The 16,868-nt window shown below is 33.7% G+C and overlaps 1 protein-coding gene and 1 pseudogene across 1 annotated transcript in view; both read right to left on the bottom strand.

Annotated features, from left to right (window-relative positions):
* The window catches only part of GPC5 (glypican 5), a 1,124,843-nt gene that overhangs the window by 316,769 nt on the left and 791,206 nt on the right, over nt 1-16,868 (bottom strand). The window lies entirely within an intron of this gene.
* LOC120582918 (uncharacterized) lies at nt 8,854-8,972 on the bottom strand (annotated as a pseudogene).

Here is a 16,868-nt window from a genome sequence, read left to right as displayed (position 1 = left end):
CTTGAGGGTGATCACATATCACGGGGGTGGGGGGGCAGGGAAGACTATCACATACCAGGGGTGATCAGATATTGACAGTGGGGTTTTCTTGATAAACTGAATTAGCAGGATTCTTGCTACAAGTGGGTAATTCAGGCCAACAGGGAGGGACACCAAGTTAGAGACCTAAATGTCTTAGAGGAGCTTGACTCAAGTTTAGTCCAGGAAGAGTCTTTGTCAGATTGTTGTTTCTAACAAGTGAGGAAATCAAGTTGCCCCTCACCCCCACACCCTTTCTTCCCACATGGCTCTAAGGTATAGAGCCATGACTTCCCAACACAATAGAATATTTTCATATTTGTGCCTAATTATCATGAAATGCAAAAAGAATTTGTTCATTATTCAATGTGTCAAATTAATTTTACCTTTAACTGTATTTTCAGCACCAAATTCGTTCATGTGTCCTTAGTCTCCATAATTTGTGAATATACTTCATACTTATATTTTACAACTTAAAAATAAAGCTGTAGGAAGTGCTGTGTCTTACTTCCAGTATGACTAAAAAGATATTGTACTGGTTTCCCTCACACTCAAAAATAAAATTAATTTTATGATTTTGTGGCAAGGTTTGAACTAAAGACATAACTTTTCTATAGTCACTGTGCATTAGGCTTCTAACCTCAACGACGGAGAATTTTGCCCACATATATTTGAATAATTCTCATACTTTTCATGCCTTCTTCACTTTGTTAAAATAGATGGGAGCCCAAGTGTCTTTGGAGTATCTTCCCATTACAACGGAAATCCTTAACTTGGATTAAGTTACTCTAAAATATTTTCTAAAGTACCTCAATTTTATGGGATCAGAGTACATTTGTAGTTCTTTTATAGCTATGATGAATGTGTTATTTCTAATTTTTACTTGGCATTTTTTCCCCTCATCATAACTAAGAATTTTAATTCTGTGTCTGAAAAATTATACTGCACAAATTTCCCTCAGAGCCATTTGGTATGAAGTACTGGTCATTAAAAGCAAGCTGAGCATTCTGAATATATATTATTCATCTCTCAAGAGATGGCCTTTCTCAGATCATAATTTGAAGATCAATTACTACCATGATTAATATGGCTCCTCCCAACCAGTATCTGAAATAAATGCAAATAGCCACAGTAACACAGTTATTTAAAGTTTTCATTTTAAAACCTTTCCACTAAGTAACCAAATATACAGTAAAGGTTATACAGCTCTGGATGACAGATCCACAGATGAATGGACCTATTACAGTCTATCCAAACAGGAAGGCCAAGTAACTCATTAAACCATGGTCAATAAAAATGGCGAAATGGGTTTTATCCAAAGGACTGATGGCTAAATAATTTGACAAAAGGAAGAGAAAAATTGTGAAAAACCATAAGATCAATGGCAATTAATTTAAAAGCAACACATATTCTGGAATGCAACAGTTGATGTTGTTATGTGAGATAATTACCATTTTCAATTAGCTGACTTTTCAATGTTACTTTGAGACTATAGTGAGACAATAACCCTCTGCATCTAATCTTTGCTCTGCATTTTGTCAATGGTCTCCTGGTATTGCTTCAAAGGCAAACCAAATACTTTGTAAGCAATGGCTTTCTTTGTCATAAGTAGCAAGAAGTGCACAGAGTTCAACGGAAGTTCAAGTGATATACACACTTAGGCAAAATATCTCATGTTAATACTTCCCTGAGTGAATTATTTTTCCTGGCCATTTCACTAATAAGTATGTGTTTTTAATGCAACAGAGCAGTACTTTTTGGTATCATGATGATACCATAAAAAATAGAAGGGAATTAGAAATTCTAATATGCGGATTTCTGTCTTATCAACATGTATATATTTTACATCACCATTTTCCCACCTGTATTGTAAAACTTAAATATTCACTTCCATTTACCTAATATCATGTTTGAAATTTAAAACTATAATAAAATATTATTTGTAGTTTAAAATAAATCAGCCATTTCCTAGTTGAAATTCTCTAATTTGTTAAGAGAACATATAATAGTAACGATGAAATTCATTTGAAAAGTTCAATTGGCCAGAATGCCAGGCTATTAGTACAGAGACACAGATTTCATTCTAGTCTGTTCTGGGAACTGTGTGATACGTACTTAGTTACCTAGTCCTTTACCGAATATAAGACTTAGATCACAAAGTTGGAGCTGGGGAGAAAAGAATAAGAGCATGTAAATAACACATTACAATCTGTCACTCCTGAAACACAAAACTCAAAGTCCATGTCTCACTTATGGTCACTGATCAGTAGCATCGACTCCGTATTTGATAAGTATTGACATACTAGCAATCACTGAAAATAGAAACTTGCAAAAGTATCTAAATGTTTTGGATGTCATAAAGATCCAGACAATGGAAGATATCCTGTGGTATGTGCTTTACAGGCCATAATCCTCAGAATCTAGATATGAAATGCTGCTCTGTTCCACATTGTTAATTTTTAGAAACATAATAGATGTCTATTTTTAAGTTTTTCTTAATTAGGAGAATGGTCAATAATGTTTGAGATGAATCTTACCATTTGATAATGCTATGGTCTGAGTGTTTGTGTCTCCCTAAAATCTCTATGTTGAAGTCCTAACTCCCAAAGTGATGGTATCAGGAGGTGAGGCCTTTGGGAGGGGATTAGGTCATGAGGTCACTCATGAATAAGATTAGTGTTCTTATAAAATAGACCCGACAGAGCAACTTAGCTACTTCTTCTATGTGAGGTTACAGTGAAAAGATGACTGTCTAGGAAGCAGGCTCTCACTAGACACTAAATATATCATTGCCTTGATCTTGGACTTTCTAGCCTTCAAAACTGTGAGAAACACATTTCTGTTGTTTACAAACCACTCAGTTTGTGTTATGTTTTATAGCAGCCCAAATAAACTCAGACAAGTGAAACTGTTTCGGTATGAAAAGCCAATCATAAATAAGATGCTTTCCAATTGCATTCCTTTGTTCACACAAAATTTCTGAGTTGCCCTATTATTTTATATGGCTTCTAAAATTTTAATTTCACATCTTTTCAAGTCATGATTACACTGCCAATTAATTATGCCATTAACATAATTGGAGAATCTTCAGACTTACACTGCTTTATAAGTTACAATAATTAACACTGAGTCAATAATGTCTGAAATTCTATCACTCACAAGATCTGTCATACTCTACAGTCCAAAGAGTCAATGCCATTTTTCCCCTTTATATTCACCTACAAAATAGCAACAAAGTGAAATCATTTAAAGTCAAAGAAGTAAATGTGCATTAAATGATATTATTATATGTTGTAAGTATTAATCCAGTGACACTATTCTCCTAGCCTCTGAACAAGTTGCATGATTTGGGAACCTGACAAGAAGTATGGGCATCTTTTATGTAAAAGGCCCTAAGAGATTCTTAGGAAAGAAGAAAGAAGAGCCCAAATACTTACTGAGAAACTTTAGATGAACTAACTGAAAAATACTGTCACTTTTAATTACCACAGCAATCTCACTAGCTTGAAATCTCCAGTAGGACAGGACACCATCAGTTTTGCTCAACATTATATATTTAAGCACCCACCAAAGCCTAGAAAGAGAACAGACCATTCAATAAATATTCTTGCAAAAGGAGGAGGAAGGGAGAGAAAGAAATATTGAAGTTGATATTCTTATGCTCATCTTAAAGATGAAAAAGCTGAAGTAAAAAGATAATTTTCCTAAGATCACGCAGCAAGGAAGGGCCTAGAATTCAAATTCTGATCTGTCAGAATCTAAATGCTCTCTACACTAAAATATTCTCCTGTTTCTACATTGATCATGTTCCTTTCCATTTGGAAAACATTGCCTGTGAACTTCATTCATGCTAGCTACCAGCTAAGAGGGTTGCAATTTCTGAGAAGTCAGAAGAGAAAAATTTAACAGATGTCAAAATATTTCTGCATCTTTCATTTTCTATAGTAACAGAATCACCTTCTGTAGAGAGATTGCAACAGGTGAGCACTTAGTTCACCTCTCAGCCCCACATTCTGTATCTCACGGTGGATCAAGCATATAAATGTCTGAGCTTCTTCACTGTGATCTAACACACAGACATTCAGACACAGCTTCGCTAAAGTCATATTTTAGATAATCGAATTCTCATAAATTGTTTTAATATCTCAGCAAGATAACTCATTAACACCTGCAACTCCTTTAAAGTCCCCAAGTTACTCAGTATTTTTTTTTTTTTTATAAATAACTCTCTGCCAGTTTATTAACTAGTTTTTCCTGTTCTGACAAAATACAGTGTTCATCCCTTATTATCGATGCAATCAAAGGTTTCCAAATTTCCAGCCCTGGATGCTATGTCTATAAATAGGAAGAGATGAGTAATCATATGACCTCAACATGTTCCTGTGGAGCATCCCTTTCTGTTCTGGTGCTCAGAAGGTGACAACCACTTCCACCTGCATATCATTCCTCAGAGGTCCATGTTCCACCCTTCATCTCCAGATTAGACCAAAAATACCTTCACTGGTTCTCTTTAGTAGAGCTCAGAGAGTCTGCTATATTCAGAAATATGTTTAAAAATACCATCGAAGAATAGAAAATAAAAATAAATAAGGAAACACAAACTAATAAGTGAGTTTAGTTTACAAAGCATATTTTTCTGATCCCTTACTTCTAGATCTTATTTTCATCTCTCTCTATATATACTCTGGATCAAGCAATGTCCACTCTTTAGCCCAAACAAGGCTCGGCTGTCATTCAGCCCAGCTGCAGGGAGAAAGGCTCCTTATGCTTCTTATCACATGACAGTCTCCATTCCTTAACTCTTCTGAGGCAAAGTCAGGAAAGAAACCTCTTGTTTGCCATCCTGACTCTTTCCATTTTAATCTCTCACCAAAGGAATTTGCCACATGATTGGTAGATCTATAATAGTTGATAAAAATAGATGTACTCTGTCAAGCTCATAATATCTTAAGGGCTAAAATAAGTCCCTCCAAAGCCTTTTAAATACGTAAGAACCCTGATATTTACACACACACATTGAAAGATGTCTTTGTGTCATTTAAAGTGAAGGCTGATGCTGCATAACATTTTGGCATTCAGATTACAATAAGTAAAATAATTTTTATTTTATTAATGTGGTACAAGAATGATTGGAATGAGAAAGCTACTGCTCGGCAGTGGTCAGAGGAGGAAAATGCTGAAAATGCTGAACCTCATTTCTGATAGTTCTCAAATATTCATTGGATAATACTATGTATGAATTCAGTTTTGATAACCTTAGGATAATTTGTATGCTAGAGAAGAAACAGAATTTCAATATTTAGGTATGAGTTGTAGATGAGTTGAAGCCTCTACTTTTTCTGTGTGACATAAATTATTATAAGACAGTGATGAAATCTGAATTTGGAGACCATACTTTTATTATCATACCCTTAACTCCTACATGAGCCCCTGCTTTGCTACTAATTATAAATTCAGAGCTTTCTAAGAGATGCAAGAAAATATGGTCTTAAACACAGATGTCATGAGCTAATTAATTCAACAAATATTTACTTGGTGTCTACCATTTATTACAGCACTGCACAAAAAGAATGTCCAGACATGATTTAAACTAAAATAACTTAAAATTCTATACTCGAAGTTAGAGATTATATTATGTGAACAGATAGAAAGAGCCCGACATCAGAAATTAGGAAATAATTTGTCATAGTGCTCACTATCATAGGCTTTGGATAAATGATTTAACCTTTTCTGCTGTTTTCTCATCTGTAAAATAGACATTTGAACTAGTCAATCTCCATATCTCCTATTTTTCAACTTTCATATCCTATGCTTAGATAACACTGTAATAATGACATTAAAAATAGTATAGAAGTTTAGAGGGAAAGGAAACCTTATGATAATTTATGTAAATATTAAATAATGTAAAAATTTCTTCAGCAAGATTAGTAACAGCTGCTCTTTATTTATACTATAAATATATATTGTCAAGTTCTATTTACCCTGATCTGTGTCAGGTACAGGAAAATAAAAGATGAATAAGACGCCAAGGAACAGTTAAACAGTTCCTTAAACAATTTCAAGGCAGAGTGTTAATTCACGAAATAAAGACATGGTGCTGTGAGCATATCCCTGAACCACACTGAGGCCATGAGGGATGCCTCTGGAGGAAGTGATTCCTGAAGCAAATACTGAAGAAAAAACAAGGCAAAAGCTGAAGGTGGCTTTTCTAGGAGGAAGACAGCATAGATACAGAATGACACTTGTGCTTTGCAGAGAACTGTGATGAGTTCCGAATGGCTAGAGCATGATGGCAAAGATGCCAAAAAGTGAAGATGCTCAGCCAATTCTGCTGCGTGCTTCCATCAATCAACAAATAGGCAATGTTTGAATGTATGTGTATGGGTGCACATTTTATTAATCCTAGCTATGCAAAAACATGATGTAAGAAATTTAACTATGCACCTTCTTGTGAAAGTATGGAAGATTTTACTTATATAAATAAACATACTTTCACAAAAATGATGTACCATAGTTCCAATTTATTTACAGCCCTGTCTCTTCTGCTAATCTAGGAAACCACCGGCTCATGTCTATTTGCTTTGTTTCAGATCAGACATTTGCTTACTCAATAAAGTTTAGCAGAAATCGAAAAAGGCAAGTGGCTGCTTCTTCCCAGATCTAACAGGCTTTCAATATATATTCCAAAACCAAGAATGCTTTCTTAAAATGAGACAGACCTTTTCTATATTCCTACCTCACGATCCCCATATCTTTATTGAAACATCTCTCTTATGAAGTTGTATTTTGTTGTTCCTATGTTTGTTTCTCTTGAAAGGAAGCCATAGTTTTGTAGTCTCAAGTTTGTAGCATCTGGAATCTTGTTTAGATGAATCCTTGATTCCATAATTGTATCAACGAATATATTGTTAGCCGCTCCTCCCCCTGGTATTGCACTATTTTTGCCTTTAAGAGTTGGAATTCACAATGTTAATGTTATATCAGAAAGACTTAGACCTTTTTTATTTTAAGGATAGAAACAAAATGTAGGAGAGTTAAACTAGAAACATTAATTTTAGTTTATAACTGAAGAATAAATGCTTAGCTCTCTGAACCAGGAGGTCATTTCTTTTTATTTTTATTAAACTCTACTTTGAGTCGGATATTTCATATCCTAATATATCCATGCATCTCACCCAAGTGCATAAAGGCTGTTTAAAGGTATTACCTCTGACAGTTGTTCAAACTGCATATAATTTCTTCTTTTAAGAAATGCATTGTTTTGGAAGGGGCATTTACAGTCCAGAGCTTTCTTTGGGTCTCAAAACCATGTCTTCTTACAGACAGTACTGAATAGCAGTGTAACTCAGCAGATAAAAACATGACAATGGGGTCGGAATATCACTCCTTCTACACAGTTTGAGGATGTTGAGCAAGTTATTTTACGTCTCTGCAATTCAGTTTCTCCATCTGTGAAATGGGAACTAATAACAGAACTTATACATTTATTTTGCATGTGTGTGAGAATTAAATAAAAGAATGCACAAAATGCACAAAATCACGACTGATATCTAATAAATACTCAACATATGCATTATTGGGATTTTTTTTCTCTGCAATCTTGTACTTAGGAATAGGCATTAGCAACTGAAAAGGAAAAATCTAGCCAGACTCATCTATAAGCATAAATTTATGTTGTCATATAGCAATGTAATTAGATTTACAATTTGATTATTCAGTAGTCATTCTGAGCTCATGCTCATTCTTAAAATGAGATATGGACAAATATGAGATTCTGTCCATTATTTCTTTCCTCTCCTTAACATCTTCAAATGATACTGATAATGTCTGAAAAGCTTGGAAGATAAAGGTGAGATGGTTCAAAGTCCTTATTAGCTCTCTAAACAGTCTTATGATCAAACAACTTCTAAGAGTTTCTTCAAAGCCACTTAAGAAAGGTTTGCTCACATATCACATCATAAAGCATTATTGACAGATGGAACTGGAAGTGTTGCCCTGCCTTTGGGAAAGGAAGGTCTCTTTTCTCCAGCTTTTATTAGAAAGGACAGACAGAACAGTTTGAAGCCTATTTAGCATGGTGAGCACCAAGCCTTTAATTAACACCTCACATTCAATACTTTCTTGTACCCTCTCGATTGAATCAAAATGTAATCTGCCTCATTTTTAGAAAGAGCAATACTCACTGAAATTTTGATATTCACTTAATGGTGTCTTTGCCATTTTTTTTTAACTTTAACCCAATATTTCACACCATGAACCAACACAGGATTTCTAGGTACCACCATTCTCTTATTGACCACTGTTAAAACTTCATGGTGAGATTGACCAAGAGTAACATAAAATTTTATTACTTTTTATTACTCCATAATTTGCTTTTGATTAGAAGAGAAATTAGCTATGGTCAAAAGCCCTGGCTATTATTGCTTCTATAAAGTATACATTTTACTGCTACTGTAGGAATTAGATTTACCATGAATAGTGTACAACATCAAAATCTTAAGTAATATATTGTAAGCCAATGTTTTAATCTACTATTTTTTAATTTACACCATCATGGTCTGAGACTATTTGAGATGAACTAAATGCATAATTTCTCTGAGAGTAAACAGGGAAACGAATCCTTACTGTTTCATGGGGGTGATTTCATACAAAAACTAAGAGTGATTCAGTTTTCTTATCAAGTTAATATTTATTTATTTATTTATTTATTTATTTATTTATTTATTTTTTTTTTTTGGCGAGGCTACCCTGGTTGACCTCACAGATTGCAAGGACATTGCCAGTTTACAATCCCTTATTTTATTCATTCATTCATTCATTCATTTAATTTATTTATGCTTACAGCACCTGGTCTTCCTAGGTGGTCTCCCATCCAAGTACTAACCAGGCCCTACCCTGCTTAGCTTCTGAGATCAGATGTGATTGGGCATGTTCAGGGTGGTGAAGTTAATATTTACTTTTGTTATTATTAAGACTAATTTTTTCCAAAGCATATTATAAATCAATTTGTTCAGATATACAAGGCTACTTCATCACTAAAATTATTCTAATGATCACACAACAAGATTATACTATTTAAGATGAAATGTGCTTTTTAAGGATGACCCATGGGCTAAAGTTTTCTGATAAAATCCCCTCTGCTACAGGTATTGAGCTCTGGGGTTTTATTCAGCTCTTGTTCAAATGCTGAAATAAAATAAAAATGACTTTTTGAGAAACAACAACAGAGTTTTGCCTAAAGGAACCTAAGTGATTCAATCCATGTGGAAGTGTGTGGCCACCTGCCTCAGGGGAAAAACAAACAAACAAAAAAATGAACAAAAAATCAAACCAAACCAAAATAAAATATGGTTTGGTTTTCAACTTAAAAACAAAGCGCTGACTCTAGATGAGCTCATCTAATTTTTAAAGTATATTAAATATTTCTCTGAATATGATAGACTTTGAACACTCTAGGTAAAGTCAAAACATACCACCAAATTGTTTCACATCCAACTAAAAACTCATGTTGAAATAAATTCCATTTAGGTTATTTTAAAGAACATGTTCTTCACTTCTTTTTCAAAGTAGTCTATATTCCACTCATATGTGAGATCATCTCATTAGAAGCTATATTCCAATAGACTGGCTTGAATTTTGGAATAGCTACATAAAAAAATTCTTCCATATTCATTAATAAAAAATATAGTTATTCAATAACATATGCACTTGTACAAGTGTTCCATGCCTCAGATAAAGGCACACATGAGACATTTATTTTAGAATTGATTACGTAGTAAATTGCACTTTCTCTTTAAAAATTTGATAGTCTTTCTACTTTTTGATGAAAATTAATTTTTCCAAATTCTAGCTTCTTCCTTACATTGGTTGTTGGTAAACTCAAGAAAAAACATTACCATCTGTCTCAATCAGTTTACTGGTTACTGTGATTAGCATATTTGCTTCTTTCTTGTATTCATTTTTAACATATAACATATATATTATATTTATATATACAGATATTTAGGTATATAAGTATATATGTAAATATATAACCACATAATTAAAAACTTCTTGAAATAATTTTAGGTAAGAGATAGGGTGCCAACAAACACATGTATTGGGTATAATTCTAATAGTCATGATACATAAACGCTTTAATATGATTTTCAAAAGTTTCTGCTTCTATTACTAAATGTCATGTTTAATATATTATATAATATATAACTTCAAATTAATCTGTGGTTCTAAATGAAATGAATTTTTTACTGTGAAGGTTATGGTGTAGCATTGTGGAAGTTGTGCACTGCATAACTCCAGAGGTGTCGCTAATTTCATTGAAGTAAATAGCACCACTTGGGTTTGTCCCATACGTAAGCAATTTGACTGGATGTTGGCCCTATTATGTGTAAGTGCATAGCTCGTCAAAGAAATTCAATGAAGTTGTAATGTATTAAGGTGTTCTTGACTCTAAATATATCACAACTATGTTAACCATGGTGAAACTGATGAGAAATAAATGCAGTCAATTTTCATTTGTTGAAACTTCTGACTTTCTTCAGGATTGATGGATAAAGACAAAGTAATGTCAAAGATTATTACTAAAATTTTATAGATTTCATAATTTATTTATTCATAAATTCATTCCTGACTCTATAAACATTTCTGCAATATTTATCTATAATCATTTGGTGTAAAAATGCAGATATTTTCATGGCAGATGTAAAAGATGGACTCATTCATAAAAATTTAACTAGGCATCATTTGATATGATTAGTTCACATGGAAGAAGTGGGCCTAAAGCAATGTATAAAACTCAGATGTGAAGTAAAATATGGTTGCTACATTAAAGTATAAGGGGTAATGGAAATATCCTAGGCTCTCCAGTAAGATCTGGGTAATAAATTATACAACTTTGAGCAAGTTATTCAACCTTCCTGATTCTCATTAATCTCCTTAGAACACTGATGACACCCATACTTGCCTCACACTGCGGTAATGAGAACGACCCTGCACAGCAGTCAGCGTTACTAGCATAGACTAGCTATTCTCACTCCTCCCGTGAATCCAAAATGTAACAGAATAGACGAGAGACAAAAATGATAACTTAGTGTGCAAAAGGCAGACATCTTTCCTTTCTGAGAAAATTCTGTCTAATAAACTGAACTGCAAAATAATTTACAATTTTATTTGAAACTATATCTTAAAGAATGAAAATTTGGAATAAAAATGTAATATTTAATTGATAAAGTTTGTATCTTTATAATTAGTAAATATTTATAGACACTTATCTGGGAAGATAATAAATAAAAACTAAGAAAAATTTAAATAAAGGTTAATATTATTTTGTACACCTATGAGGACAAATAGACAGTATCCTATAATTGAGACCTTTTAAAGTTAAAAAAATTCTTCTAAACAGATTGTTTAACATGCAAATATAGTTTAAAGATTACAATAGTTTATCCTAAAGCAATAAAATCTCACTTACAGTGCTGTTGAAGCAGACGCTAGTGATGAAGGGGTAGGAGTTGTAGACTATTAGAAATGTGAGAGATGTGGTGACCCCTCCTGTTTGCTAGGAGGAAAATGAGACTGAAAGAGTTTAAGTATCCTGTCTAAGAATAAAGTTAGGTCCTAACTGATCAGGCAGCTCATCTACTTTCTTTGTGAAGGAGTGACCTAGGCAGCTGATTGTCACTGTGTGTGCTACAGAAAACTGCATCAGAACAAGCTCAAAGAAAAAAATTTAACATCTTCTATTAAAAAATCCAATGTTTTGTTTATAATCATATTTGTCTCATAAACCTTAATGAATGGTGATCCAAATCTTGGGATAATCTGATATTTTCTTCATGCAAATCTGGTTTATCTGAGATTCTCAGTAAAGCTCCATCCCTGAACCTTTATTCTCTGAACTAAAATAGGACCTGAATGGCCCAGGCACAGATCTTTCATACTTTGGTACTTACTGCAAATTAGAAAACTAGACATACAGTAGAGTATGCTCTTCATCTTTGCCATGCTTTCTGAGAGATGCCTTGCACTTATTTAAAAAACAAAAACTAAAAATATTCTCATGGGGATCTCATACAGTCCTGTGGCTTTAAATACCAACTACATTGAGATAGCTCTCAAATTTATGCCTCCAGTCCAGATCTCTTCTGAACTCCAGACTCATAGATCTAATAGTCTACCATGTATCTCTACATAAACGTTCAATAGACATCTCAAATTTAACATTTCCAAAACCCAAATACTGCTTTCCCCCCAAAACTGCATCTGCAGTCTGTCCCATCTCAGTGAATCTCAAATCCATCCTTCCAATCACTCAGGCCAGATACCTGGGAGTCACCTGGACTTTTCTTTTGCACTCCATAACTCATCCATTGACAAATCCTCTACCTTCATCATGAATCTAATTCTAACCACTTTTCACCACCTCTACTGATATCACCCTGGCCAACTTTACCATCATCTGTCAACTGGTATGTTACAAAGTCTTGCAATTGGTGCCTCTGCTTTCACCTTGAACTCTGTATTTATTCCCAGTGAGGAAGTTCATCCAACAAAATGATCCTATAAAAATGTAAATCAGACCACATCCTTCTCACAAGTCCAGCCACACAGGCATCCCAGCTACCCCTCAGACATCCTAGAACACCAGGCCTTTCCACTTGCTGTTCCCTTTACCTCTCATCTCTCTCAGGTCTTTGCTCAAATATCACCTACTTGGAGAGACCTTGTGTCTTAGTCTGCTCAGGTTGCTCTAAGAATGACCACAAACTGAGGGGCTTAAACAACAAACATTTATTTTTCACAGATCTGAAGCTAAGAAGTTCACAATCAAGGCCCAAACAGATTTGGGGGCTGGTGAGAACGCTTTTCTTGGTGGCAGATGGCCATCTTCTTATTGTTCCTCACATGGCAGAGAACAGAGAGAGCATACGTTCTCATTTATCTTCTTATAAAGGCGTTAATCCCATCATGAGGCCTTCACCCTAATGATCTAACTACCTCCCAAAGGCTCCATTCCCAAGTACCATTACAGTGGGGATTAAGGTTTCAAGACATAAATTTTGAGAAGATATAAATATTCAGTCCATAGAAACTCCTCTGACCAGTTTATTTAAAATTGAGCTTTCCCTTTTTGCACAATCTCTATTTCCTTTTTCTGCTTTATTTTTCTTCATAGCACTTGTTGCTCTTCATCACACTATATATTTTATTTCATGATTGTCTGTCTCTCTCAACTATGCTATATGCTCTATGAGAGCAGGAACTTTTGTTCATTTCATTATTATTCCCTCATGCTTAAGCAGGATCTGACCCTCAGGAAAAGCTCCGTACATATTGGTTGGATCAATTAATTTTTTCTGTTCCCGACAAATCCTCTCATTATTTTTCAATTTTGTTTTGTACTTTTGTCTTAAAATCTTTCCTGCATAGTTGAGTCTATAGAGAATATATTTTTCTTTGTTTCACCAAATATAAAGTTTATGATTTATTTTCTACCCTCCTCAATGTTTTTGATTGATTTCCAGAAAAATAAGAAAATGCTGACTTATACAGCCATGTGCATGGAAAAAATCTTACTAGTCTGTTTCTAAGACCAATTGTTCCTTCCTTTGCAGTGTCTCTAAGTTTCACTTATATTTCATAGTCTCCTGACGAGGCTCTCTAATACCTTTCTTATAATACATCTTGTACAGACTATTGGTAAAACACAACTTTTACTATGTCACCTAGGATTTAGAATTCTCTATTGCATTTTTAGTTGCATCTATCTAGGATACAGGGTCCTTGAGGTTTATGTTCCTAGCTCTACATTTTCTACTTTACTTTTGCACATACTTTAATAGTCTTCTCTTACTTCGATTAAGATTTTCAGTCTTCTTCTTGCCCCTCTCTACTTCCTCAGACACTAGCCAGTCTTCAAGACTTAATTCAACTGGACCCTCTCCTTATAGCAATTTCCAATTATTCTAGATAATGTTGATCTCTTCCTTATTGAAGTACTATATTTTTAGTGTGAGAAATAATTCAGCATTCAGTTGTTCTCTAAGACTACTTTATAAGCTTTTTGCATGCTATATACTCAAATTTCTTCTGAGAAATGTAATCTTAAAAGTAGTGATTGTTTTTTATTCATCTAATACATAGTAAAGTGCCTAACACACCAGCCACTTAATTTTTCCTTGCAGAAAGAAGAAGAGAGGGAGGGAGGGAAGGAGGGGATAGGAAGAAAAAAGCTAGTGGTGACCTTAGTTTTTGAGTTCTATGTATTTTCTTTGGTTGGGGAGGAAATATATGCCTGTGTATTTCACAGTTTGCTCTTTAAAGTGCATTGACTTTAGGGAAAAGACATAAGATTAACAAATACATATTAACTCTTGAGGATACTGCAACAAATATATGATACAAATCACACACTTTAAATGTCAAAGTAATTGTTATTGTATAAATTTAATCAAAAATAAGAATTTTATTGTACACTTGTATTAATACTATGGCATGTTCAAATGGAGATTACATGATAAACCAAATTAAGATTATTTGTATTCAAATGTTTTATCCATGATATATAATTATATTATACTACTTCTCATAAAAGTACTTTAAATTATTTTCCAGAAATTTTTATTAAAATTCTATCAGTTACTGTACAATTTGATGGAGATGTAAAGATAAATTTAAAACATGGCCTTCAATCTCAAGGAAATTACAATCGTATGGGACAGATAAATCTTCCTATTTCTACATTACACTTTTTATTTTTTAAAAAAATATCTAGAGTTCACTAGATATTTTAAACTAGAGAGACCACAGGAAGAAAAAAAGTACAATTTCAGTTTTTAAATAAAAAAAAAAGAAGCTTGCGATACAAATTATGCATCAAAAGCAGAGATGACTTACGTATTTCATAGGACTAATAGCATTAAGTAGAAAATTATTAAATAAAGCAAAATAAATTTAGAGAAATAATGTCTGCATTCCAAAGAACATTTCAGATTGGTAAAATATCTGGTGCATCCAGCCTGTCTATTCCCTGCGACAGATTTCTCCTTTGGCCACAGTGAACAATCATCCAGCTGTCAGGGAAAAATTTGTCATGTTGAACCGACTTCCTCTGTGCCAAGAACAAGGTCAGAAGTAAAGGAAAAGGATATCCTGTCACTTATTGGATTTGACAGTAAATTACTCTTTGATGAACAGATGGACTTCAAGCAATTTAAATTCATAATCAAAGCGTAATCATGAGGAACAGTGATTTGGAATTTTCTGTCACCCCATCAGTGAAGGACATACCTTGGACACTAGTCACTGAATCCTGGCTTAATCCCTGAGAACTCGTGCACCGTCACATAAAGTGTATCTATGAGTTTCCAAAATTATGAGGCCAGTTGTGCAAGTGTGTGATTCATTTTTATAATATCTTCCTTATATGAACTGGAAATTGTTTTTAATAGAATGTGGAGACTTTAGAAAGCAAATCTGGAAGATTTTTTGAAAAATTCAGTATTGGGGACAAAGTTGAGAATAAATGTTAATATATATCTGTGCTGAACTATAACTTTTAAGTGATATATTGGGGTGTATGGATTAATAACACCTGCACCATTCAAACCCTCTCTAGACTATGCATTCACCAGGTATGTGTCTTTCAAAGGCAACGTGCATTAAGGGCTTGTAAAGCTCTTCAGTACATGGTCTTATCATTGTTTGTTAAAGTGATTTTAGTGATGACATTAATAATCATGATGAAGAATCTGGATATGAATATGCCGAGAAGAAAATAGTGCTTAAATATGAATCTGCAGCCCATTTATCGTGAGTCTCAAAACTCTTCTTCATAATTCTGATTTCTCCCTATTTTTTCGCCTCTTCCTTGCATCTTTTTCCTCTTTTCCCTTCTTCTCTTTAACAAAGAATAAGTAAATGCCTAGTATGTGTTAATATGTTATATGTCAGAGACATAAATATGTGCGATAAATGTTTCCTAGATTTCAAGAATATATAGATCAGTATACTGAATTAGGCATGTAAAAAATCAAGTATAATAATTTATAAATGACACAACAAATGTAACAGTTTTTCTATTTAGAAACTTTCCGTATATGGACGTATGCTTCCAAGTAAATTGAATTGCCCCAATGTATTATTTCTGAAGATGGACTCATTCTTTTAATTTGTAGAAATGCTTTGAAGGGCTGAAAAGTTTAACCTCTCTTAATCGCATTAGGTTTAGAAATAGCATGTTGGTACAATATAATTATAGGCATAATAATACAGGGCAAAAGGAAATAACAGTCATTTCTGTGTGAGATGGCATAAAGAGAGGTAAGATTTCATCAAAAGAAGATGATACTCTAGCTTAATGTTCAAAGGTAATAAACCAGGAATGTGGGGTCAAGAGGAGAGATTACTGGAAGGAACACGTAATTAAAGATATTATGATGAAAAGTTACAAAGATAGTAAAAAGCATGTGAATAAAACTCTAAGCCATTTGGCAAGGATGGAGAATAAAGTTCAAAGGAGATAATGGGCTAAATTTGAGTTAGAGTTGGAGAGATAACACAAAGCCAAGTTATGACGCCCGTTGAATATCATAATAAAGAATTGAACTTCATCCTATAGTATTGAGAGAGTTCTTCAAACATTTTAAGAATGTGGGTAGCATGACATCCTCCATATTTTGTAAAGAGCACTCTGATAATGTAGAACAATGGTTCTCAACAGGGGACAGTTTTGCCCTTCTGAAGACATATGAAAATATCTGGAGATACTTTAACTTTTTAAAAATTAAGTTTATAGGGTAACATTGGTTGATACAATTATATAATTTTCAAGTGTACATTATAATTTGACA

The sequence above is a fragment of the Pteropus medius genome, unplaced genomic scaffold (assembly GCF_902729225.1).
Source record: "Pteropus medius unplaced genomic scaffold, Ma_sr-lr_union100, whole genome shotgun sequence".
NCBI classification, from domain to species: Eukaryota; Metazoa; Chordata; class Mammalia; order Chiroptera; family Pteropodidae; genus Pteropus; species Pteropus medius.
This window is presented reverse-complemented; position numbering and strand designations above follow the sequence as displayed.